Source organism: Cynoglossus semilaevis, chromosome 9 (assembly GCF_000523025.1).
Source record: "Cynoglossus semilaevis isolate Cse_v1.0 chromosome 9, Cse_v1.0, whole genome shotgun sequence".
Taxonomy (NCBI): Eukaryota; Metazoa; Chordata; class Actinopteri; order Pleuronectiformes; family Cynoglossidae; genus Cynoglossus; species Cynoglossus semilaevis.
Window position 1 is genome coordinate 15,469,398 of NC_024315.1, and position 24,444 is coordinate 15,493,841.

Below are 24,444 nucleotides of genomic sequence, written 5' to 3' on the forward strand. Positions count from 1 at the left end.
AGCGTACAAGTAGCAGTGGATGGCATTTCACATTAATGTTCTCACCTCATCTCCACATGCATCATGCATGAATAAAGCAGGTGCATCTCATTGTACCAACGAGGAGGACGCATCTGTTTACATTCAGTATGGCATTTCAACTTTTTGCCCTTCATTATGGCTCACAGGCATCAGTCAGAGTCTTCTGACGTCATTGCTTGTCAGACCAAATTGTTGAAGAAAATAAATAATTCAACTGCACACCTTCTGTGTGATCTTCATGGCTGTTCGCACTGACTAACTCCATGTAAAAGCAATAGTTCCCGAGGCCAACTGCTTCTGTTTTTCTACGTATTTTGCGATAGGTAATTATGTTATTCCACGTAAGCTCGGACTTAAGGCAAACATTCCAGTTACGTCAGCGCTAGGAACCAAACCTCGATGTAAGTGGAGGAGTCCCAGTAAAACTCAATAACTCAATGAAAAATTAATTTACCTTCTCATTATTTAATTACTAAAACTACATGTACATGATAACATGCTGAAAGCGTTGTTCATGAAAAGTTTAATCAAATTTGTCTGTGTACATAAAGACTGGAAGAAAATCAAAGACAGCCCGGGTGAGAACTGTAGACGTTACAATTATCGTGGGAAGCGGAAAAAAAGATTATCAGAGATTATCAAGAAAATACTTCACTTTATTTTGTGTGAAATCATTTCCATCACACAGATTAGAGCAGAATAGACAGCCATGCTATCTTACATCAGAATACTGCATGTCAATTACCGTCACCGTTTAAGAACACTGGTGGAATCTTCTTTGGAAAAGAACAGTAGTAGTGTGTGCTGTGGCTTTGTGGAAAACACAGAGCAGAGTGGTGATGTGAAGTGTTGACGAACAGGTGTTTGAATCAGCACCAGTTTGAAGTTCTACATCCAGAAAGAACAAGTAAATCCACCTGGATGGGGTGAGAGGGAGGGAGGGAGGTTAGAGATGAAGGAACATGGAGGCTGTAAAAGCAGGCAGGTTGATTGTCAACAGAGGAAACACTATAAAACAAAGCAGGTCAGGGATGTTTCTTAGTGAGCCTTTTTACAGCAGAGTGGCTCCTCCATTCATTTCAGACCAGCACTTGTTAAATCTGCCCTGTAACTATATGTCAGTAATGAATTCATGTTAACCTTGACTGCAGTTCTTTTCATTTGTTTTCATTTTTTTATTTTTCAGTTGGTCATTTAAGAATGACAATACAGATGTATCCTGGCTGTTCGAACTGTAGTATTACACAGTACTTATAGTTGTCCACAACATTTTTTTTACCTAATAAAAAATACCTGAATTTTGTAATTTTTGTATTGAACATCAATCTTTGGAGTGGCCCTGACTTTAAAGTCTTAAACAATAAATAAATATGACAGCAAGATACATTATGTCAGGAACTTGTCAGGAAAAAAAAAAAGCATATATAATGGAGGACTGAAAGTGCCACATTAAATAAATAAATAATAAAATTGGAATTATAAATGTCATTTCATGTGTCATTAATAATAAAAAATACAAATTTTACATTTGCATTTAATGTAAAAACATATATAGTTATTTATTTATTTAATTATATGAATTTAATTTAAATTATTTTTTTGCCTTTGATATTGCTTTGTGAAAGGTTTTTTTTTTCCCTCTATGTCCATCAATCAACATAGCACATGCTGTCAAGGGTGAATTCTTTATTTATCATCACCATAAAAAGATCAATTAGTGGAGAGCTGATTCGTGTGTTCGCACTTTTACCATTAACATTCTACCAGCGTAGCATCGCGGAGAGACTGCTCAGAAACGTTTGCAGTAGACGAGCAGATCAATGCCCTACCTTTCAGTAAACAACAAACCTTGTTACTGATCCTCATCCAGGATGTATAAAAGCCAACTCTGTCTGCTTCCTTGTTGCATCAGTAGGAAACTGTAAAAACATGAGATGTTAACAAAAATAAAAGGCCTCCTCAGTGACGCCTCTGCTTGAAGCCTGTGTCAAGAACCTCCAAGCAGAGGCCCCTGACACAGCGAGAGGTGTCAAGATTCATGCAGTCATAGTACTTTCCACTGTATGTGCTTGGCTAAATTTAGAAGTACTTCAAAGGTGATTTTGCAGTCACAAAAGAGTAACTTTTTTTAACCACCGTTTCAGTGATGACACTGTAAAATGCTTGTAAAGGTTGGTGATGTAAGAAAAACAACATGACATTTTCCTTGACTGGTTTGAAGTTTGATTTCTTCAAGGTAAAATGTGATGCTGCTGGGCATCAGTCTTCAACAGGAGGATGCTCGTGGTTAGAGTTTCAATTTAAAATAATGTAATGTAAAAGAATTTATTGGGTTAAAAAATATCACAAGGTATGGATATGTTGTTGTTTATACAAAAAAACAAAAAAACAGTATCGTGTCAAATAAAAAAAACCTTGAGTTAGAGGACGCAAGTCTCGTAACATCAGCAATTACAAAATAGTGACTATGTCAACATCCTAACATTTATTCAGAAGAGTCCGACTTAGCTTAATTGGCTAACGTACATATACGGACACACACATTGTAACCAGTGACCCTCCAGTAACAATCATGTTACCACTGATCCACAGGCTGTCCATCACCACGAGTGTGTTGTTGAATTGAAAGATAAATGTCAGGCAGATGAGGCTTCACCTCATTTAATCAGGTTTACGATAAAATGTACACGTACTTCTTTGACTGTACTGTATCAACCGTGTACTTTCTCTGTCTTTCAGGGTTGGGAGTGACAACACAGGGAAATCACAAGCCTCAAGTCTGAAGAACGTCTCACGACAGTGGTGAGTGAATTTAAATCACTGTCAGTCAGGAGGTGAAGTCTGAGTCTAAGAAAGACTGCTGTGAATACTACCTTAGCATTTGTTGACCAGCGTCTAAAACGACGGCGCGGCAGGAATGAAACGCTGTTGTTTTCCGCCTGACTCAGTCAGCAGCACGGTAATGATTTGAATTATTGGTCAATTAAGACTCAGGGAAGAATTTGGAATAAGATCAAAGTTCTCTTATTTGCAGGTTATTCGTCCTCTATAGCACCACAGTATAGGGTCATTGTTCTGCAGAGTATTTCAGCACAGACTGGTGGGCAGCTCACATGGAAGTCTGTCAAAGCAGGTGACCTGCAGCCATTAAGCAGTCGGGGGGGTAATGACCTTCATTAGAGATCTCTGTTCTCACCATGTGTCACGTAATAATGATAGTAATTAATATTTCAATTGAAATTCTTCCTTCTCTTTTGCTTGACCCTGCTTCTCTCTGAGTGAGACTCGGTCTTTTTGACTTGAAACAGTAATGTAAGAGGCAATAAGGTGAACTTCACATGACTCTAAAATGTCACGGAATGAAGGAAAGATTTGAATTCTTAAATGATCAAAATATCTTTAATGGTTAATTTCACTGATTGGATTCAATTTCTTCCTGTTCTCTCTGTAAGGAGGCACACGGATAAGAATCCAGGGCCTCGTGTACAAAGAGTTGCGTAGATTTCAGCATGAACAAATGGTCTACACAAAGATCTAGAAACTGGCGTACGCACGAAAATTCAGTTCTGTCAGAGTGTGTGAATGCACAAATCCAAGAGCGTTTCGTTTGTACTTCCCAATCAACATGGAATTGAGCACAGTACCACTCCCCCACATATATATGCAAATATATTTAAATAGATATATTAAACAATATTATACAATATTTTCTTTCACCGCTAATGCTAACCTATGTTGGGTATTAAAACCACGGGCAGTTCTTGCATGGAGTTCTGCGTTGTCTCCTTGTCTTGATGTGAAATCCTATTGGTTGAATTCTCCACCTCTGAGTCTTACTGTCTGTGAAAAGACGTAGTTTATTGCACTCAGTCAGATAAATACTTCATTAAAGTGTGCTTGTGTTTGCTGAGAAAGATGAGAGGTACAGTTCCTGTTCTAATACCTGCTGTTCAGACAGAACGTGAGTCAGCTCATTCACCACCAGGCTGTGGTGTCTGTCTGCCTGGGAGCTCAGTTTTACTGAATCATCCAATCGCTGTAATAGTACACAATTGGTTTCATCCTATAGTTGTGATTTAGGCAGTAACTGATGTCATTTTTTATTCTTTTACAGAGGCACTTTAAATGTCCTGGTTTTTTTTTGTTTTTGTTTTTGTTTTTTTCAACGACATTATTTCCCGATCCCTAACCCAGACTCCAACCTCTTATTAGTCCTCTTCTTCTTACTTTGGACCCAAAGTACAAGGTGTCCTTGTGTAGCTATAACCAGACCACATGCACACACACACACACACACTCTCTGTGGTGCCATAAACCACAGTGGTAAAGCATTTCGTGGTGATTTATAGAGACAGCACAAACATTTCATTGAAACTTTGAGGAGCTTTCCATGATGAGAGCCACTATACACATCAGATTCTGCTGTGCTCTTATCATTTTATAGCAGCACACACACACACACACACACACACACACACACACTGGCATCAGTAATCTTGTTTTGGTAACTATGCTATTGATCTGATGTCATTTCCTTATTTTTTGGGCTGGACTGAACCTAAACCAGTGCAGATGTTCCTCGGTGTCAGCCACACTCTTCCATCACTTTGTATGCATGTGTTAAACCATAACTTCACTTGCCCCCTTTTTCCCAAGGGTATATAGCAAGGGTAAATTCAAAGAGGCTGCAGTTGAAAAAAGCTGTGGCAGAATATGGTGCAAAATAACAGTTCACTACCGGCAAATGTTAGATGTGGCCCTTAAATAATATGAAACAATAATATTCTATCAATAATCAATGTATTTTAAACAATATTATAATTACAGTTTAATAAAAACTGTTTTATTGTCATATTGTATATTTCAGTGGTTTCGTGGTTCCGTAGTGTAGCAGTTAACAGCAGTGTCCTGGGTTCGATTACCTGTGGAACCACATTTGCCTAATGGAGCGCCCCTTGTGGCTGCCCTGTGAGCTGCACAAAGCACTGCGCAGCCTACCCTTCCATCTACCCCCACGATTTGTCAATTTTTAGTCGAAATCCCAGTCCTTCGGTCGACCAAGGCTTTCTTTGGTTGATTAGAGTCCTTGTCCTAGGGATAAAAAAACACAAAGCTGAGTTTCATGTCTCAACGAGCTTCAGTGAATACACCTGTACACCTTTTGAGAATGTATCGTCTGTTGTAGAACTTTGTGGCTTTGCCTCATATGCACCCCTCATCTTAACGGGAGCATATGTTTCTCTGAAATTCTAATAACCTCAAATTAAGCAAATCCCAAAGCCGTCCTCATGTCCTTATCCTCACAGATGTGGACTGGTGCATCTGTGATAAGAGTCTGGATAGTGTTTCTACCTACGGTTATGGACTCCACTGTGTCAGTTAGTTTTTTCCCCCCAAACATTGTACATTACTTTTCCTTCTTAAATGAGGCCAGAGAACTGTTATTCTTTCTGACATGTTACAGTACAGCTACAAACTGTTTCCCACAATGATTTTAATATGATCTGATTGGCCGTGGCTTTCACACAGTTTCTTTTGACTGTTGACAAAATAATAATACTTGTGGAGATCGCCAGTCTTTATTTGATTAAATATATTTTTTAAGAATCGTCCTTATCCTCACCCCGATATTGCGCCACTGAACCCTGAGCTCAGGGTTAGCCAACATTTTTCTGTTTCTGAAACATCCGTTTAGTTTAATGGGATGTTTCTAGGATTCTTTAACATCCAGTTGAGCTGCTTAGAAGTTTTAAAGATGACAGTTGATGGCTGAGCAAAAACTAAAGCAAGTACATCACCTAAGCAGTTTTCCATTTATACATCAAATGGATTTTGCAGGAAATAGCCATCCCAGCAAATACTTCCTAATGCATATTTTAATATCTGCAGTTGTGTCTGTAGTCTGTAGTCAGCCTATGGCAGAGTAAAAGACTATCCAATACTTGCTTATCTAAGGCTACACTCACACAAAATGAATCAAACAAATGCTGTGTTTACTGTGTGCTGTGTATAATAATAGACACTTAAAGTTTAAATATTCTTTTGTGATGATGATCCTGAGGTGAACTGGGTATTTTTTTTTTTTGCCTGAATGAAAGCAGCCGAGGTTGTTGGACAGACAGACAGACAGACTGTGGTGACTGTGCTGCTGCGGCTGCTGCTGTTTCACTGTGGGTGTTTGGGTTCAGTCAGAGGAAGATATGGTGGAACAGACAGTGCAGTCATTATGGAAAAGAAATGACATTGATGTAAGTAGGTCAAAGTCTGTGGATATTAGTATTGTGGGAAGTGTCACTTGGTTCAAACAGAGTACACAAAGTTTAGTTTTTCATAAGGAAAAAATAGTAAGAATCAGTTCACAGGTGGAGCCTGATTGTTATTATAATTTAGTTCTTGGATTTTAATTGCTTTTTGGAGAGGCTAAAATAAGTCAACAAAATAAGTAAAAGAAAATAGGAAGAATACTTGTCAAAATACATTCATTTTGCATATAAAAAAATAAATACCAATAAAAATGTGCACACACACAGGGTGTGCTTGTGTGGTCAAAACACAACATAAAAACAGGAAGACGAACAATAGATGCATGTGTGTTGGACAACGACAGAACAACAAACAATCATCTCAACAAATCAACTGTGTAAACAAGCGCTTGTAATATTTACATGTTTCTCATTACTGAGCTGAGTTTATTTAATTGCCTTTTACATTTACATGATTTGTTTTGTGATTCTAAATGACAGCCAGCGTCTGACTGTGTTTGGCATAGACAGAGTTTGTTTGTTTATGTGTGTAGCTGTCATGTTGAGAGTCAGACAGGATATTTGTATCATTGTGAACCCTGAGAACAAACTTTGAAAAGATAATTAAGTTTGCACGAAGCTAACGCTAATGTATGCATGTACGTATGTTCAGAATCCAGTATAGCACATAAATAAAAAGAGACAAAATGAATCAAATACGAACAATAACAATAATATGCAGGTTTTCAGATACTACAAAGGTGATATCGAGTACTACTGTGAATTTAGAGAACACACACAGACAGTACAGACAGAAGATGTGAAGACAAGCAGAGATGTGATGTGTTCACTGGAACAGAGCGTGAAAAGCTCTTGTAGAATTGATTCCTCTGATGTTCATTGGCCTACACAACAGCTTCACACTTTGATCCTTACAGTCCTTAAGACTTAGTTAAAAAAATCAGGTTGTCATGTGAAACTGCAGGAGGTGCTGTAACGTTTGGGTTCTACCAACATAGAGCATGTGCTTTTTTTGATATACTGTATATGTATGTGTGTGTGTGTGTGTGTGTGTGTGTTTTAAGATTATGAAACTTACCTTAAACACTTGTTGCCTAGTAACCAATGTGACAGTGCTGTAAGTAACTTTGTGAAACATGTTAAATCCAGTTCCTTCCTTGAGCCACGGACTGAGACGTCCAGCTTTGCTCCCACATTAGCATCCCATCAGAAAGTAAAAAAGGTCTAGATTTCTGTATGATTTTCAACATTCATAATCATGGTGGCAAATGTTGGTAGGATTTCCGGGTACTTTGATTTTCTCCCACAGCCCAAAACATATTACTGCTCTGTCCGTTGTTCCGGACATTTGAAGTTGACCTCCCATGTGACCCTGCAGAGGAATAAGTGCTCGATGATGGACGGATGCATGAATGAAGTAGAAGCCTCTACAACAGTGACTCAGGTTGTTTAGTTGACAGGAAAGTCTGGCTGTGAGTATTTTGCAAACTCTCATTGGCTAACTCAACTAGCGGCGGCATCTGACGAATTTGAAAGAGGCCAAACATATTATTCAAGAGTTTGTTTTTATGCTGTTTTGACATGTAGAAGGATAACAAACATCTGGGTCAAGGTAAGAGAGCTGACCTCGGTGTGTTGTGCTGTGTTGTTTGGACTGTGGAAGCTAACTTGGCGAATGTTTCCAAATACATCAACTGAACTGAATAAAATGTACTTTCGACTGTGATCTTATCTAGGCAGTTTAACAACAACAATGAAAATAATGGCATTTTAATTCAATGTCTGGATGAATAGTATCAGAAAGAGTGAATGAGAAATGCTGAAAAAAATGCTAATGTGTGTTTGGCAATAAATGAAGTAGTAGTGTTAGAGAAGCAGACATCAGTCGGAGAGGAAAAATGGGACAGATGAATGGGGTAAAGGAAGAGGCAAATAATAGAGAATAGCTAAGGAAGGATTGACTGTGATTCATGTCAGCCAGGCTGTTCTGCATCATCCTGTATTCACCAGCACATGATCTACCACCGCCTCACACAAGTGTGTGTGTGTGTGTGTGTGTGTGGACACTTTAAATTGTATCTACTCTCTGAGGAAATGATGCCAAGTTTTGGATAAGGGTACAGATAAAGATGGAGGAATAAGGTTGTAAATCACACACACACACACACACACACACACAGAAAGAGAGAGAGAGAGAGAGAGACATGCGGTTCAACCTTGACTTCTGCTACTACCACAGGTCAGGAAGTTGTTATGCTTTATCCTCCATCTGGCCAAAGCACTGGACATCAACCTTTAGTCACACTGAACAAGAGAAATGAAAAATGACAACAGTTGAACTGAACCAAGAGAAGGCTGCAGTCAAAGAATAAAACGTGTCAGATTACATATGGACGGGCTGATGGATCATACAGTCATGTATAGGAAGAGAGACAGACTTTTGGTGCTAGAACTATGTTACCATCAAATACACTGAACGGTAATAATCATCAGTCAGATGAGTGATGATCTCGAATGCCACATCAAAGTTAGATATAATAACAATAACAATAATAATAATCATAATATAGTCCAGAACATGGCCATAAACAGGAATAAACCACAAACCACAATGGGTTAAATCAAATTGACTTCATCACAAAAACAAAATATCAACAAATCATTAATAATTATCATTAAATCTGTTTTGGCCTTAGCTAAGAGCTAATCCCTAGTTCATTTTATGTATTTACATTTTTGAACATAAGTCTAATAATTTTCCTAAATCTGAGTTGTTTGAAACATTGTCATGACCATCAGACGTTCATCAAATCTAAGAACTCTTTCAAAGACATTTCAATTAAATTGTAATAATAATCCATGGTGTATGTGTGTCCAGACTGACTGACTGAACGATATGACACTGTCGTGTATGGATATGTGTGCATATGTGTCTGACCTCTTCCTACACCAGCTGTTATTAAAAGCACCATCCACTGTGACTCATTCCAATACCAACTCTGGCGTGCTGACTCACATATCACACTTCACCTGCACCAGTACTTTCTTACTTTCCAACACGCCAGGTTATTTCAAACCAGCACAGCACTCCCTGGAGGTGAGGAATTTCTGATATAATATTAAACTTATTTTTGAAGATCATACATTTTCTGGATAAGTGACTCGGTCTAATCCAGTGTTTCTCAACCTTTTTCGAGCCAAGGTCCATATATTTGATTAGAAAAATCCCACAGCACACGACCAAACACAAATATATCAAATAAAATAGTTTCAATTTACTCACAACTGACTTACTCTGGTGTGAAACCAGGACCTGTTTAGTTGAACATGACCCTGATATTCTGTCAGAAATTGAAGAAAGGAACACAAAGACTTTCAATAGCAAACAGTCTCATAGTTTTATTTTATTTTTATTTTTATAGTGTCACTCAGTGGAAAGGCATTTAATTGTTCTGCCTGACACTATATTACATAGACAAACAGAAACTCATTTGTGGTGAATAAATACAGTAATAGTTTACAGTAAAAGATTTTCCATGGTGCACCTGATCACCACTGATGCGCTACGACTCCTTATTAATTATGTATAGAGATTTAAACAAATGTTTAATAGCTACTGAGAAGAACTAAACTTTTTATAAATGATCACTGAACTCAGTTTTGATTTGACTTTTCCTACACCACGGCAAGACTGAGCATAGTCACAAAACACAAGGTCTATCTCAGGGAAAGGCTACCTCATGGTCCAGAAGGAGCAGTGTGAAAAGCTGGCAGTCTCACCTTAGATGCTGTGGCTTGGCTGGGGTTCATGTTCAGAGTGCTTTAGAATTATAATTAAATCACAAAATCATCACATCATGGCCCTTACCCTGCAGAATCAGAAGATATCAGCAAATATAGTACTGACAACTGTTGCTCTGAAATATGCTTTTGTAATATTGTTGCATTAGCATAAAGTTGGAGAGCTGCGGAATAGTGCAATGTGTGCAGAGAATGCAGTGACACATTGTTGAGTTGGACAAGATTAAGGCAACAGCTGAATATTTGAATGTCTGCACTTGGTCAGAAGAGATGTTGAAGTGTCAAACCCCAAAGGGAGTTACGGAGGAGAAAATACATGTACAGTAGGGCGGCTTGTAGATACCTTCTTTGGGAACGTTCTGGAATAGAAACAACCCCCCCCCACCGGCAACACAGCTCTGCACATGGTTGGAAGCAGGCAGAAAGGCAGAGACAGGCAGGGACACGCAGGGACGCTGCTTTACATTTTTATTTTTAGATTCCAAACTCACATTAGGAAATAACAGGCCAAATGTCAGTGAGCAGCCAGCAAAATTGCCAGCTGTTACAGATACCTGAGAACACTGTATTTACAAGGCTGCGATATAAACAACGGAGCCCAGGTGAACTCGTGAACGTTTTTTATTTGGTAAACCAATGTTTCTGCTGCAGCAGAGCTTTCTGTTTTTGTCTCCTCGCTTCTCATTACCCGCAGTCAAGCTACACTGCCGGTCTCCCTGCTGTTCTGGAACCACTGCTGGTGCAAACGACACCAGCAGAGTTAATGGGGGCTTTGGCTGCCCATTCACCTAATTGTTTAGATTTGATGGCGTAGAGCCAACATTTTTTAAAATATCAACCTCACCACCGCAACGACAGAACAACTGCACTGTAAAAAAAAAAAAAAAATATATATATATATCCATTACTACAAATTTATGAACTCAACATTTATGGAGTGACCACCAAGGTTATGTTCAAGGACAGTGAGTTAAAGAGAGTGTAAAAGCAGGGATTGGCCTAGCTAGTTATTGGACACAGTCATTGGAAATGGAAATAGTTATTTTCTCCCAAAAAGATCAGTACAATTGTTCAAGTGTTATATGCTTCCCTTCCACCGGAGGTGTGAAACATCTGGTTACACAAGCAGCTCTTTTGTCACACATTTCAGAGGCAGTAATGTGTAAACACAGAATGTTTAATCCATTAACAAGAAAAACAGACTCTTCACAGAGAACATGTAAGATGTTACGTTTTAAAGCCTGGGTCTGGAGAGGTGGGTGGTAGCTGGGGTTAATGGCCTCAGATGAATGTACCAGGCTAAAATCAATAGAAAATAGTAGTTGTTGTGAAATGGGCCAAATGTGGTCTTTAAAAGCATTCAGATGTTCTTCTCTCCCCACAGTACATCTGTTTAGGCCCTTCTTCCTGTTTCTCTTTGTCTCCTCTAACAAGTGCAGGAATATTCCCTCTCTTGTTCTTTCTAGCTTTTCTCTTTATAATGCATTGTGCATTTTCTTCTTTGCATTATTTATTTATACAGATTTGGTGGATGGTGTTTTGAATGATCATTAAGAAACAGGCATTATCAAATATGTAGAGAGATAAAGAGAGAGAGCGTGTTATCTAAAATACCAATACCAGGCTTTAAACACACACACACACACATACTGTACACATGCAAACTGTTACATAGATAACAGTTACCTCTGGAGAAGCAGTGGGCAGTGACCTAATACTTGACACGTGCAGAAGTGTAGACCTCTCAGTTTAGCAGCTCCATAATGACTAAATCTGCCGCCCCAGTCTGTTTTTCCTTCCGTTTTCTCATCTATGTTGTCAGTTATTTTACCTTCTCACTATTTGTTGCTTTTTTATGATAGAATCAGTCTATATCAGCAGGGCCCAATAAGTACATCTACCAGTAGATACATGTACATACACAGATGTGTGTTCATGTGTAACTTTTTCAGGTAATATATATATATATATACACATATTACACATATGTGTATGTTCATTTTATATGAGTAAACATTTATAATTATATTTTAACACTTGTTTATGTACATACATATATATATATATGTACATACACAGATGTGTGTTCATGTGTAACTTTTTCAGGTAGATCACTTTTGCCCATCCATTTTTATGGTAACTCCCAGGCCAAAATATCTTGAGCACCCAGGTCTATAATATTTTTTTATAAATTGTTGACTTTGAGACTGTACTGTCTTTCCCGGTGATCATTTCCCGGTGTACACTCGACATCCTCCACCTGAAAACACCAAGTCACAAACACAGCTATAGTACAGACTGTCAACGTACAGTAAAACATGATGGATTGTTGAATGTGTTTGCACACTTTTATTGCATCTTTGGTAATTTAACATGTTTATAGAGTTCACAGAGTTTATGTGCATGCAGGGTTGATTAGTGTGCAGATGTTGGTGTTTATGCTGACAGTTCTAGTCTGTGTGTGTGTGTGCTTTCTTACACTGACAACACTCTTAGGTGCAGGGGACAGCACTACCCGTGTTAGCGAAACAACATGCTACGTGCTAACGTAGAGATGAAGCATTTAGAGCCACTGGAGTCTCTTCAAGAGAATCATTTGGCTTATTCTGATTTTTTTTTAATTGCGCAATTTATTGAGTATAAATTAATTGATCAAATTTAACGAGCAACGGAGTGTGTAAGCACACACACTTACGTGGTATTTTCTCTGTCTTTTTGTGTTAACATGCAGATGAGTTATAGAGGTTGACAACATTATGGTAACACAGGGGTCCTTCAACGGAGGACGGAATTACATTTCTATGGCACGACGTAACCCGATTTTTTTAAAAAGTAAGTCAGTCATCAAGTAAGACATCATAATCTAGGTCTGACGTAGGTTTGGGAGCCATAATACAGGCCAAAATGTTCCCAAAAATGTGAATGGGAAATTTATACAGCGATGTCAGTGTACAACATGCCACTTACAATCATGGTATTTAAGCTTTGTAATAGCAGTTGTTTTCTATTGCCTAAGCTGAATAGTGTTTGTTGTGAAGGGTCAAAGGTCATTTCTGTCTCAAGTGACATCCACATTTTTTGACACGGTAACAGTGCTGTCTTCTCACTGACGATGGTTTGGAGATTTGAGATCAGGTGTTTGCAGTGGAAATTATTTTTGCAATATACTTGGCAGAGAGAGTGAGGAGGATGAATCAATTTTTCAACTTGCGCCGTGTTGTCTTCACTCACAATGTTCTTTATGTTCCGTGATATTAGAACCTTTTAATAGAAAGAAGGAGCGCGGTGCAGAAATGTCATAATCTGTCGCTGACAGCTCCGGATCATTAAAATGTTGAGACCTGCTTTCAGATTTATGTTAATTCATGTCAGCCCTCCTCCACATAAAAGAAGCAGAAACACATTCATATTCAGTTTCTGATAAAGGAGTGTTAGCAGGCAATCAAAATATGAATGGCTTTAGAGCTATACCTTTTCGGTGGTTTAAAAAAAAGCCCTCGTGTCAATGTAGTATACATTTCTCCTGTACACAGAATGGATGAAAAAAAGATGTGTATAACAAAAGCCAGTAAATATCGCTTGGACAGCCATGAGGTGGTTGCCACGGTAACTGACCCACACGGGATGCTGCAAATGGGCTGCCATATTTAGATTTTGGAGTTGCATGTTTGTAAAACTCACTGTGGAGCAGAGGGTGTTTATACGACAACAACGCTGGCTTCAGTGGAGGCTTTAGTCTCTTAGGTACATGTAGTCTCTTTATCGCTCTCTCTCTCCCTCACTCTCTGTCCATCTGTAGGTGTGAGGAGGAGGCGACTGGAGGTTTCAGGTTTGAGTGTGTCTTTCAGGCAACATAGTGAAATTGTGAATTAAATACATATTGTATGAATAGCTAACAGAAACAGGCAGAACCACAGACTGTCAGTTCTGTCTCAGTGAAAATAATGTCAATATTTGACAATTCCCTAGGTAATACAGACAAATATGTGGTTGTCCTATGCAGTGGCACTGTTTATGAGGGAGGGCAGGGGGGTCGGGTTAGGGTTTAGGATGATGCCAGGGACCCCTGACTAAAATGGGCCTGAAATAATAATAATTTGTCATAATATTACTGTGAAATATGGCTTTGAGACCAAATAGTGAATTCTGCACAGTATGTAGAAATATATTCATGTGCTTAGGTGGTACATAGGAGCCTACTTGGTCACATTTGTCTGGTGTGAAGTTGGAAGGCTTTTATTTTGAAACACCAAAATAAACAGACTGGTGTTTTATCTGCTGCATCAGAGAGAAAGACCTGCAGGTTGTATGAGGGAGAAGGATTGAAGAAGTGTGAAGGTCAGAACCAATTTGTCCACATACTGGAGCTCCTCTTCAGGGACTAGCAGAGGAAGTGTGTGCCGTTGCTGCTGTGTGTGTTTGTATTGGTCCTGGTTGGTATTTGTTGTGGACAAAGCTGAAGCAGTAACTGAGTGTCAATGCTGTCAAAGTGCTAGACAAAAACTAAACAATGTAAATGTCGAGGAAATTCTAGGAACAAAGCCACGAGCTGTTAGAAACCAATAACGATTTCATTGCTTCCCTTTTAGATCAAATAAGATCATTGTTTGAAAAAAGCTGTACATGGATATTTGCTTTTACACAAAAGATAAGGAGGCAGCGACAAAAATCTCTCCTGGCTCTTTGATCCATTAGCCCAGGTTCTCAAACTCAAATGGACTGAGCTCACATGATGTATCTTTGTTGCTTTTTTTTCCCAGTATGTTCAGTACTCTCCAGCTTATAGCCCATAACCTGCCTCTGCTCCTGTGGGGCATCATTGTGGCTATGCTGAGTAGGTACATTGCTCAGTAAATGAGTGTGGAATAGAGAGGAATTGGTAGCAACACCAGGGGAGCAAAACACCAGGTGACGTTCTCCTAACAATCAATGTGGAAGTCATGAATACTGAAGTGCCTTAAACTGTGTATGATCAACGGGGCATTAAAGGAATCAGAAATTCAGCTGTGAAAAACTCTTCTTTTGCCACATGGTCACAGGACGGGAAGAATCCCTACTGTGGGGTCACGTAAAGCTGGACTAAAAGGAAATTGGGGATGATTTATGATTGATGATTTATTATATTCAAAAATATTTAAAAAAAAACAGATATTTTGTAAAGGTTCCGAAATGTAATGTCTGTAATTGCGACTCTCTCTGCGTCGCTGCTGTAAAATCCAGAGACCAAGGAATGAACCGAGAAAAACAAATCTGATCTTTAGTTTACAGGGAAACCTGAGTTATGTATAACAAGAAATGCGATTATTCAGCCATCAAATACATAGACTGGATCTGCACAAGCAGCGTGTACCAGTCTACATGTAGTATGTAATTTTGCCATTGCAAATTGATTAGCATGTTGCGTAGCTACACTCAGGGGCAAAATGTTGTAGTCAATCCAACTCAAACCTTAACGTTTTCTATTTAATGACTGTTGTTGTTTTGTTTTTAACACCTTTCTTCAATTTATAACAATTATACATATTTATTGTTAAAGAAAAAACTGCAGTACTTTAGTTTCACATTTCAAAATGTATACATTTATTAGAGGTACGATCATAAACATGTCAGTAAATATATTCTTGCATTCCTACCAAAAGAAGGAACATAATGAATAATTTACCATAAATCTGCTTCTAAAAGTGAGAGCTAAGTTTAGGAAGAGTGTTGGATTACTCTTCCTCGCCGTCCATTATTTCTATTAAGTCTTCCTCATTCATCCTTGAACGTGGCAGCATGTTTCTCTCCAACCTTTTCCGCGAGTGTTGTTGTTGTTGATGTCAAATTCAAGGTGTAAAACAATTCCTCTTTTACTTTACTATATATATACAGTATACAGCGGGTATTTTATTGCAGCTGCAAGAAAAAACTGAAAAGGTTTTTTTGTCTAGATGTCCACTGTGCTTTACATTGTTGTGTACTTAAAATAATGTGAATTGATGTAATCATTTACAGAGTGGGTGTTTGTTTTGCTGTGGAATGATTTGTGGGAGTATCAAATAAGAAGGAAAGAAGGTGTTTGATTTCACGTGTCACAGAGCAAAATGGTGAAGCGCTGCTTCTTCTTTTGGTGTCGTCCACAGTCGTCACGATGTTTGGCCTAGTACCTGTGTGTGGGGAGCACATGTAGTGGAACATGTACCTGTGAAAACGTACTTGTTGACAAGACTAAAATAGAGAGAAGAGTGAAAAGTATGAGACTAGATAGAGAGTTGGTTCGTTTTTTTATATGAAAGATATCCTTTAACAAATGGAATGATTTTTAAAATCACATCTTCTTGTCGTTCATCAACGGTCAATACAAACTCTATCAAGTGATTGGTCATCTCCTCCAGGTCAGATTACACTGGTTACTCTAAGCCAGTGTTTCCCAAACATTTTTTCTGGGGACGCGTATTTTAAATGTCGCAAATCTTTGCGACCCAAGTCATTAGACATTAGTATTATTATTTGTAAAACCTGGGAAACATGATGCGAGACGACCCAAAAAGAAAAACTACTGTCACCCACCTGAGGGTCGTGACCCAGTCTTTAGAAAAAGTGGACCAAGCCTAACTGGTGAGAATGAACTCAAAGAACAAAATCCAAACAATAACAAAAAAATAAATAAATAAAAATAAATGAATTAAAATTAATTCTACCTGAATTACCATTTTTGTTGATTTTATGAGGTTCATAAATTGTTAAATATAAATTAAGTTACAAATCCTAAACAGTTAACAGAAGTCATTTAATTTGACTTACATTTAACTATAATGAAATGTCCAACATTACAGGTTGAACCAGGTATTTTTGTGTCAGTCAAACCATTTGTAGTTTATTAAATTAGATCCAAACCCATTTAGTAGAACACCAACATACGTATGTTAACATGAGTTCTTTGTTTCTCTTCTGTGCAGTGCCCCTTTTTAAACACTCCTGGTTATCACTTATCAGTCCTGTGAGTGAGTCTTTATGGGACCTTGACCACTTTAGTTGTAAGGGGTGAGTGCTTCTAATCAATAGCCAATACAGACAAATCAATAGGAGCTTACAGAGCAATTTGAGCTGTAATGTCCAAACCATATCATTGGCCTGATGAAAAGGTGTCATGTGTTTTTGGAGCGCTGTCAAGCATGAAAGGCAAAGTGTTGGTCACAGGTCACAGACGTACATAAAAAAACAAAACAAAACAAAAAGAAGAGCGTGGTGTTTTCTGTATTAACTGTTAAAGGAAGTGCCCAGAGTTTTAGAGCAGCTCAGTAACGACTGCAATCAATGTCGTGTATAAACTCTTCAGGATCATTAAAATGGACAAAGTTATGCCACAGTAGATCAGTCATGACTGGAGACACTTAAATCCACAACATTGACTATTTTTTATTGGTTCTTTACAATAACATGGCGATGGGAGGTGTAATGTCTGACAATGATTTAGTGATAACTGTGGCAATTAAGTCAAGGACTCAGAATTGACTGAAACTAATGGGAAATGTAATGTAAAAGTAATCATCACGGCTACACCTGGAACTGAGTCGGGATTAATGAGGAAAGACTACAGTTAATCAGTACGGTCCAAAACACACTCACTTCAAAAGAACTTTCTAATTGTTGCTATAAATATGGTCACAATCACATTAAAGAAAAACAATCTCAAAGTCAGCACAACACCAATTTTAGCAAAAATATATAGTTTACTTTTATTTTGCTTCAAATGCTTGTCTTTTATTTAAAACAAATAAAATTCCAGACTCATAAAATTAAGAAATCAATAAGGCAAACTAACAAACTAAAAACAAGGAAAAATAAAAGCCACATAAAGTTCTATAGACGACAAATGTAAAGGTAAAAAGTATCTAAAAAGCAGTTTATTTTGTAGATAGAACACAAACTATCTCTGTCCCTTTTCATTTTATTTTTTTATTTTCTTAATATTGGAATAGTTTAAGAAATGACAAACTGCACAGTCTTACAGACGGAGTAAAGTGCTTTTTTTCCCAGATGACATTACCAGATAAAATGAATAGATAGATGGATAGATGGATAGATAGATAGATAGATAGATAGATAGATAGATAGATAGATAGATAGAACTGTGTCAACGCCTTCAGTGTCATCTTGAAGTTTTTTCATTTATCTACATTGGGCAGCTCCCCATGTATAAATGCACAAATAATCTTGTTATACAGAGCACAGTGTGCTGTGAAATTTATTTATTTATTTTTTTTCTTGCATCGATTTCAAACACAGAGGAGATTTACTGTAAGGAATCAATAAAAATCAAATCAAATCACGGTAGGAGTAAAATAAATGTATATACAATTGAATAGAATTATGTACACAGACTGTGCAATATAGACTTTAGTTTTGTGCCGATCCTGTTCCAACTGTGTGACCTATTCATAACCACATTCTTAAACCCCTCAGCACCAGACTGTCCTGTGACGTGAATGAAAGTCCTGTTTGATTTAGCTTTGCCAATGCTGGTTGTTCCTCACTCAGCCTCTGGTGCCCGCCTGCAGCAGGTGCCTTTCTGTCTGCCATTAACTGCTTGTCTCTCAGCATCTTTGTGCGTTTCATGAATTTCCTCCCACAAGCCTCAGCTTCAGCCAACACCACCTTAGCCCGGTGTGCGTGGCCATCTCCTCATCTGCCGTTGACTTTCTCATTTATTTGGCTGCTTCCAACCGATGATCAAGTTGGTTCTCTGCTGCTAATCCTCACATTCTCCATCATCTTCCTCTGACTTTTCTTCCGTTAGCTGCAAATCAAATAGTTCATCTTCAAGGCAAATGACGAAACAAACGCAACCTCTGCACAATACTGTGGATGTGAAACCTTCACAATCCTGTCACAAAACAGACTTTTTATCTGTCGGCACATGTTGATTTTTTCATGGAAAGAAGATGTTTGTTACAGGCTCAGATCTCTGTCTCTGTCTCTGTCTCTGTGTTGACTTGGGTTGATTTCCACGGAGGCTGTTTTTGACATTCAAGGTTGCTCCTGTAAATAGCCATCACCGTGTCCGCTGGACAGTGAAGGACGGCAGTGTGTCACAGGGCTTCTGGAGAAGGACTAATCTTCTTAAAGCAAATACATCCTAGGGTCCATGAAACAGTTCACGGGGTGGGCAGAGGCATTTCCCCCGGGAGAGACATAAACCTGGTCAACAAAAGTCTGCTGAATTAATTTATCACACAGTGTGTGGTCCTGTTGGAGTTATAATGTGATCTGACACTCCTGTAGATAATCTCATTTCTCTGTAAATCATCTGGGACGAACGTCTTTCTACTAACAAGCAAAGAATTTAGATTCTTCTTGAAATCTAAGATATCTCCGCAGCATACTCTGAGTACTTCAGAGTACTGAAATAAAATAATTAAGTTAAATTAAGTAATTAAGTTAAAAAAATTAATAATAAATAAAATATTAAATAAAAATACAATTTTTAGCCCATCCTCTGTTGTTTTTCCAGGACACGTATGACATCAGTCAAACAATTTTTAATATCGATATAAAACAGTTAAAAATACAACAGTAGGAGAGCTGAGCTTTGTTTTGTACTCAGGAATATATTTAAAAAATGTGTACAAGGCATATATACAAACATATTTTTTTTTCAGTTTAGCTGTTCATGTATCTCGTGCTAAAATTAATACTTTTGTCTCGTGCCTCGTTCTGCCTCTGCCAGAATATTTTTATGCAAATACAGGATTATTATGTTCGTTTGAGGTTCAAAAACTGATCAATTATAATAATTCCCATCACTGTTAGTAAAAAGCAAACATCACAGACTACATCTGAACACTGATGCACTGGGAGGACTTCACTGAATTACTGAAGAATAAGCTGATTGATTTAAGAACCCAATACACATCAGATGAAGTCATGTTGTCGGCATGCCAACATTCTACACCGAAATACACACAAACACTTACTGGTTGTTTTTGCCAAGTTTTCTTCACTTCCTGTCTTTTGTCCACTTCTCCGTCCTCCTGTCTTTCATCAGCTGCTTTTTCTCACCAGCCCCATCTGTTGCTTTATTGCCTTGTCTCGCTTTAATAATCCCTCTGAATTTTCTCAGGTTTTGTTTGCTCCTTTAACTCTATGCATCTTGTCATGGTTCACGCCACTCCTTTTGTTGCCCACTTTGATAACCCTGTCTCCCTGTCTTATATATATATATATATATAATCTGCAGGTATGGAAGGTTTCATGTTAAATAATCAGATAGATATTATCCATCATTTCATCATATATAATCATATATAACATCATATATGTATGTATATAATGTGTGCCAATTTGAACAGTATAAACTATTGTCAACATTTTTGGTAAGTAAAGGAAAATTCTGCTTTGTTTACTGTTAATTCCTCTGAGAAGTGTGGACTTGAAGTAACTACGAAAACAAGCTCTTTTTTCCTGTTGCTGTGTTTGGTATGGAGACCTTCTGCATATCACGGTGCTGTATCCAGATTCCAGACTGTGTGCTGTAATTTGCTCGTGTACGACTCCCTTGATGTGCTGATGGCACTTTCCACAAAGGACATTGTGCAAAACAAAGCAAGCCAGCACTGGCTGAAGTACTAGAGTGTCCGCCACTTTGGCCATGTTCGCAATGTTAATGGTGGAAAGAGACATCTGACGAGGGATGAACACAATCACAAATGTGTTTTAAATCACCGCACAAAGATTGGCCAGTTTGCGAAAGACATGTTGCTTTGCACACAGGCTCTCTTTTGAAAGAAAATGTGTATTAGCTTCACTAAAAAAAATACTTTTAATTTAGTGTGCCACCTCCAGGCTAATATTAGCAAGTGCCTCAATTTTTTAATTCCGGTCCAGATAAACCATAGCAGTGGTGTTGGTGCCCATTCAGTGTCATGATGAGCTAGTCTCTTGTTCGCAAGCTTCTCTGCTTGACTTCAAGGAAGTGATGTTGCGGCAGGATGTCGTCTGTAAAGTTAAAATTTTCCAACTTCCAGCATTGCGTCAGACGTTAATAAGAAGATCCAATACCTGACATCATGGTTTGTCAGGTATTGGAGAATTTAAAGTCAATGAGTAAAACAAAGACCTGAGTTTCTCCTAGTTTGACCCCCAAGTGCACAGTGAACCTGCGGACGTCTCGTTACAAAGTCTTTGGTGTTCGAGATAAACCTTGTCATCAGAATTGGATGAAGGTATTCATACTCTTTCATCTCTACCCAAGTTTCAGGGAGGTATTATCTCACCACTGTGCACACTGAGGCTGAGTACTGAGTGGCAGTGATATGGGCAAGCAGAGAGCGAAGACAAGGAGAACTGTGTCCTCCTCATAATTCACTGGAGGACAGACTGGGTGACTGACATTGCAGTCATTGAAGAGGATGGTGAGCAGAGATGAAAGGGAAACCAGTGGGGGTGAGGCAACCATTACATGCTGAGTTTGTTAAAAAAAAAAACGCCAAGAGAATCTGGAGTAGTTGGTTCTTAACTTCAGGAAACCATTTAATAAACAATGGGAAAACTGAATCAACTTTTGCGTCAAAACACAGAGAAAAGTGTAAAGATAAAACCAAACACCCAGTAATACAATAAAAATACACAGACAAAAAAGATGTTCAAGGTCACACGGTAGCAGAGTGGCTAGGGCTAATGCCTTTCTTTTAAAAGATTAATCAGTGGTATGTTATGTTCTTTTCTTCTGGTGTTTACATCTTGAACAAGTGTGGGTGGAGGTCTCTTCCCACTGTCAACAGATGGAGTTTTTTTTTTTTTAGGGGCTGTTGGAGTTGGACAGAAAAACAAAACAGTTTTAGTATGTGTTTATTATGGCATAAAACTGTGTTCCAAGTAATTACAAGTGGCTTTAAAGTATGTGAGGGCGGTGCAGGATGTGTCTGAAGACAGATTGACATGGTGATTTGTGTAGTTGTAGTGACAGATGGATGCAGCTATGTAATTGGCAAGGAATTTGAGGCAGCAGAAGAAAGTACATGTGTTGCTGTGAGAGATATAGGTGGGATCAAAGGTCAAAGGTACAGTACAGCCAAGTTTAGGAGACAACCGTTTGGACCTGCTTTGATAATTTGGTGGGTATATTTTTTTTTTACAAAGAAATTTGTTGCAAGGATGGGGATTCAAAAATCGATCCATAATCCAGTAATGTATGGTCATACCCAGTTTGGTAAAAAAATAAATAAAATAAAAAAAATGTGGCACAGACATTTTAATCTAATTTGTTGGTTGTCCACTTTCTTTATTTCCCAGTATCACATTAGAGCTAATGTCAGGCTCACTTGCCCTGATCCTAAAACAAGGAGGTTCAACCAGAGACAATTGTTTTCAACAGACCTTGAAATCCAGATTTTCCTTTTGTTTGGACAAGGGTCATTTTTGCCGCTGCAAATGCAGAAGCAGTCGATACTTTTAAAAAACACTTTATATTTACCACTGTGGTGTGGCCAGTCGATACTGCTGTGCAGCTTCAAACCTGAAGACGCTGAGGAGCATTTCATCATATAAACAGATGGAGCGATTCAAAGTTTTGGTCAGACTTTCAAAGTTTTTTTGTTTTTTTTTTTAATAAAAATATCTATAATAATTTTACTCACTCGCAACCCTGAGAAGCATCGATGGGTAGAAGATGAACAAATCAATAACAATGAAATTATAACCAGGCTGCACTTTATGTCACTGGTGGCAGGCGCTGATAAGATATCTGTGTTTATCTGTTTTACGTTGCTTATGCTCGCAAAACTACAAACACATGGTCACAATTCTTCTACTCACTGAACGTTTATGTCTTGTTTTATGACTCCCTTTGTAGACGGTGTGTATAGGAAGAGTGTGTGAAGTTGTTGTCATTGACATCAGAATTCAAATGACTACAGCATTTCAAAGAGGTTTTCACGTGACGCTGTTGAGGCATAGACTGCTGTCCCTGAAAGTCGTGGGTCTGGTTGGTTGTAAGCTTTAGTTTTTTGTTTTTAGTGTTTTTGCAGCTTGCTCAGACTCAAGTTAAAGGATAGGGTTAAAGTAAAATTTCAGATATTGGTGTGTACATAAAAGTGTATTGACTTTTCAGCTCACCTTTTATGCCTTTAGCAGCATAAATACACACACACACACACACCATATTTGTCTCTTAAATATTTGTATCTTTTTAGAAAAACAGTTGGTGTGAATTGGTGTTGTTGTGTATTCTTTATATCAGAGTGCCTTTGGAAAAAGGAAGAATAAATGCAGTGTAAGAATAATAATAGGTTTGTGTTAAGGCCATGTAGATAGTACAAAATACCTCTGAAGCTGAGATGTTTAAGGACGTAGTTCCTAAAAATATATAAAAATATAGTTGATTATTTCAAATGACTGCTCGTCGTGTGTAAGTTAATCATGTTCAAAATGTTTTAATGTGACCACTTTGCACCAAAAATAAAATGTTTTCAGACGAAGGGAAAGGACAAACCTTACAAAACTGAATTACGAACCCACTAGACCTTGTATTATTTTAATGTGGTGAGGGAATGGAAATGTTAATAGAACCAAACCAAATGAATGAACAAATAAAACATGTATTAAACAATTAACAGTCTTTAACAGTGTTTCTAATGCACAACACTGGTGAGAAAAGGCTCATATCCACTTACTCTGTCATAGTATTTGATCACAGTATCCCACGGTGTGGGGTCAACAAAGTTCAGTGTAATCTAATAAGTCTTTGAATTTGAGGTATTTTATTACTTAGGCTGAGGATTTAGTAAATAGAGTCTATTTGATTAGCAAAAGTCTGCATTTCACAATTCACTTCCCCTCAGGGAATATGTGATGCCAGTTGTAAAAGATAGCTGTGCCTCCATTCGATTAGGTTGGGGGGTGCAGCCGGGGAGCGGGGGCTGAGTTCAGGTACAAGCAATAACTGTTATCAAGCAACCTGTTGACATATTTTTCTTTTAGTTATTAAACAGATAAGATCTTGACCAGTTTCCCTCTGGCTGAGATACTTGATTGGCCGGCTCGCAGTCAGGCGGCAGGCCTCATTGGCTAACATTCAATGGCAACATGACAATAGACATAAGAGTAGCGATGGAAGATACCAGAAGTACTGATTCAATACGATTTTTTTTTCAACCCAATAAATCACATGACAAATGCTGTCCAACAACTTTTATATGTAGTTTTTATAAAACTTTATTTTTACAGAATGTAACTTAAATAGGTTCATTGATACCATTAAGTGAAATTACAGGGGGGGGGGGGGGTACTACAAACAATACAAATTAAAATAAGTGAATGTAGCATGACATGTTCATCCACTCCGTTTGCTAACTAATTTTCATTGGAACTAGTTGAAATA

General features: G+C 38.1%; 1 long non-coding RNA gene across 1 annotated transcript in view; it reads left to right on the plus strand.

Annotated features, from left to right (window-relative positions):
• Positions 1 to 24,444, plus strand: part of LOC107989026 (uncharacterized) — a 96,180-nt gene that overhangs the window by 43,247 nt on the left and 28,489 nt on the right. The window contains exon 2 of the long non-coding RNA XR_001760522.2: positions 2,761 to 2,823. This is a non-coding gene — a long non-coding RNA (uncharacterized LOC107989026). The remainder of the gene's footprint in view (positions 1 to 2,760; positions 2,824 to 24,444) is intronic.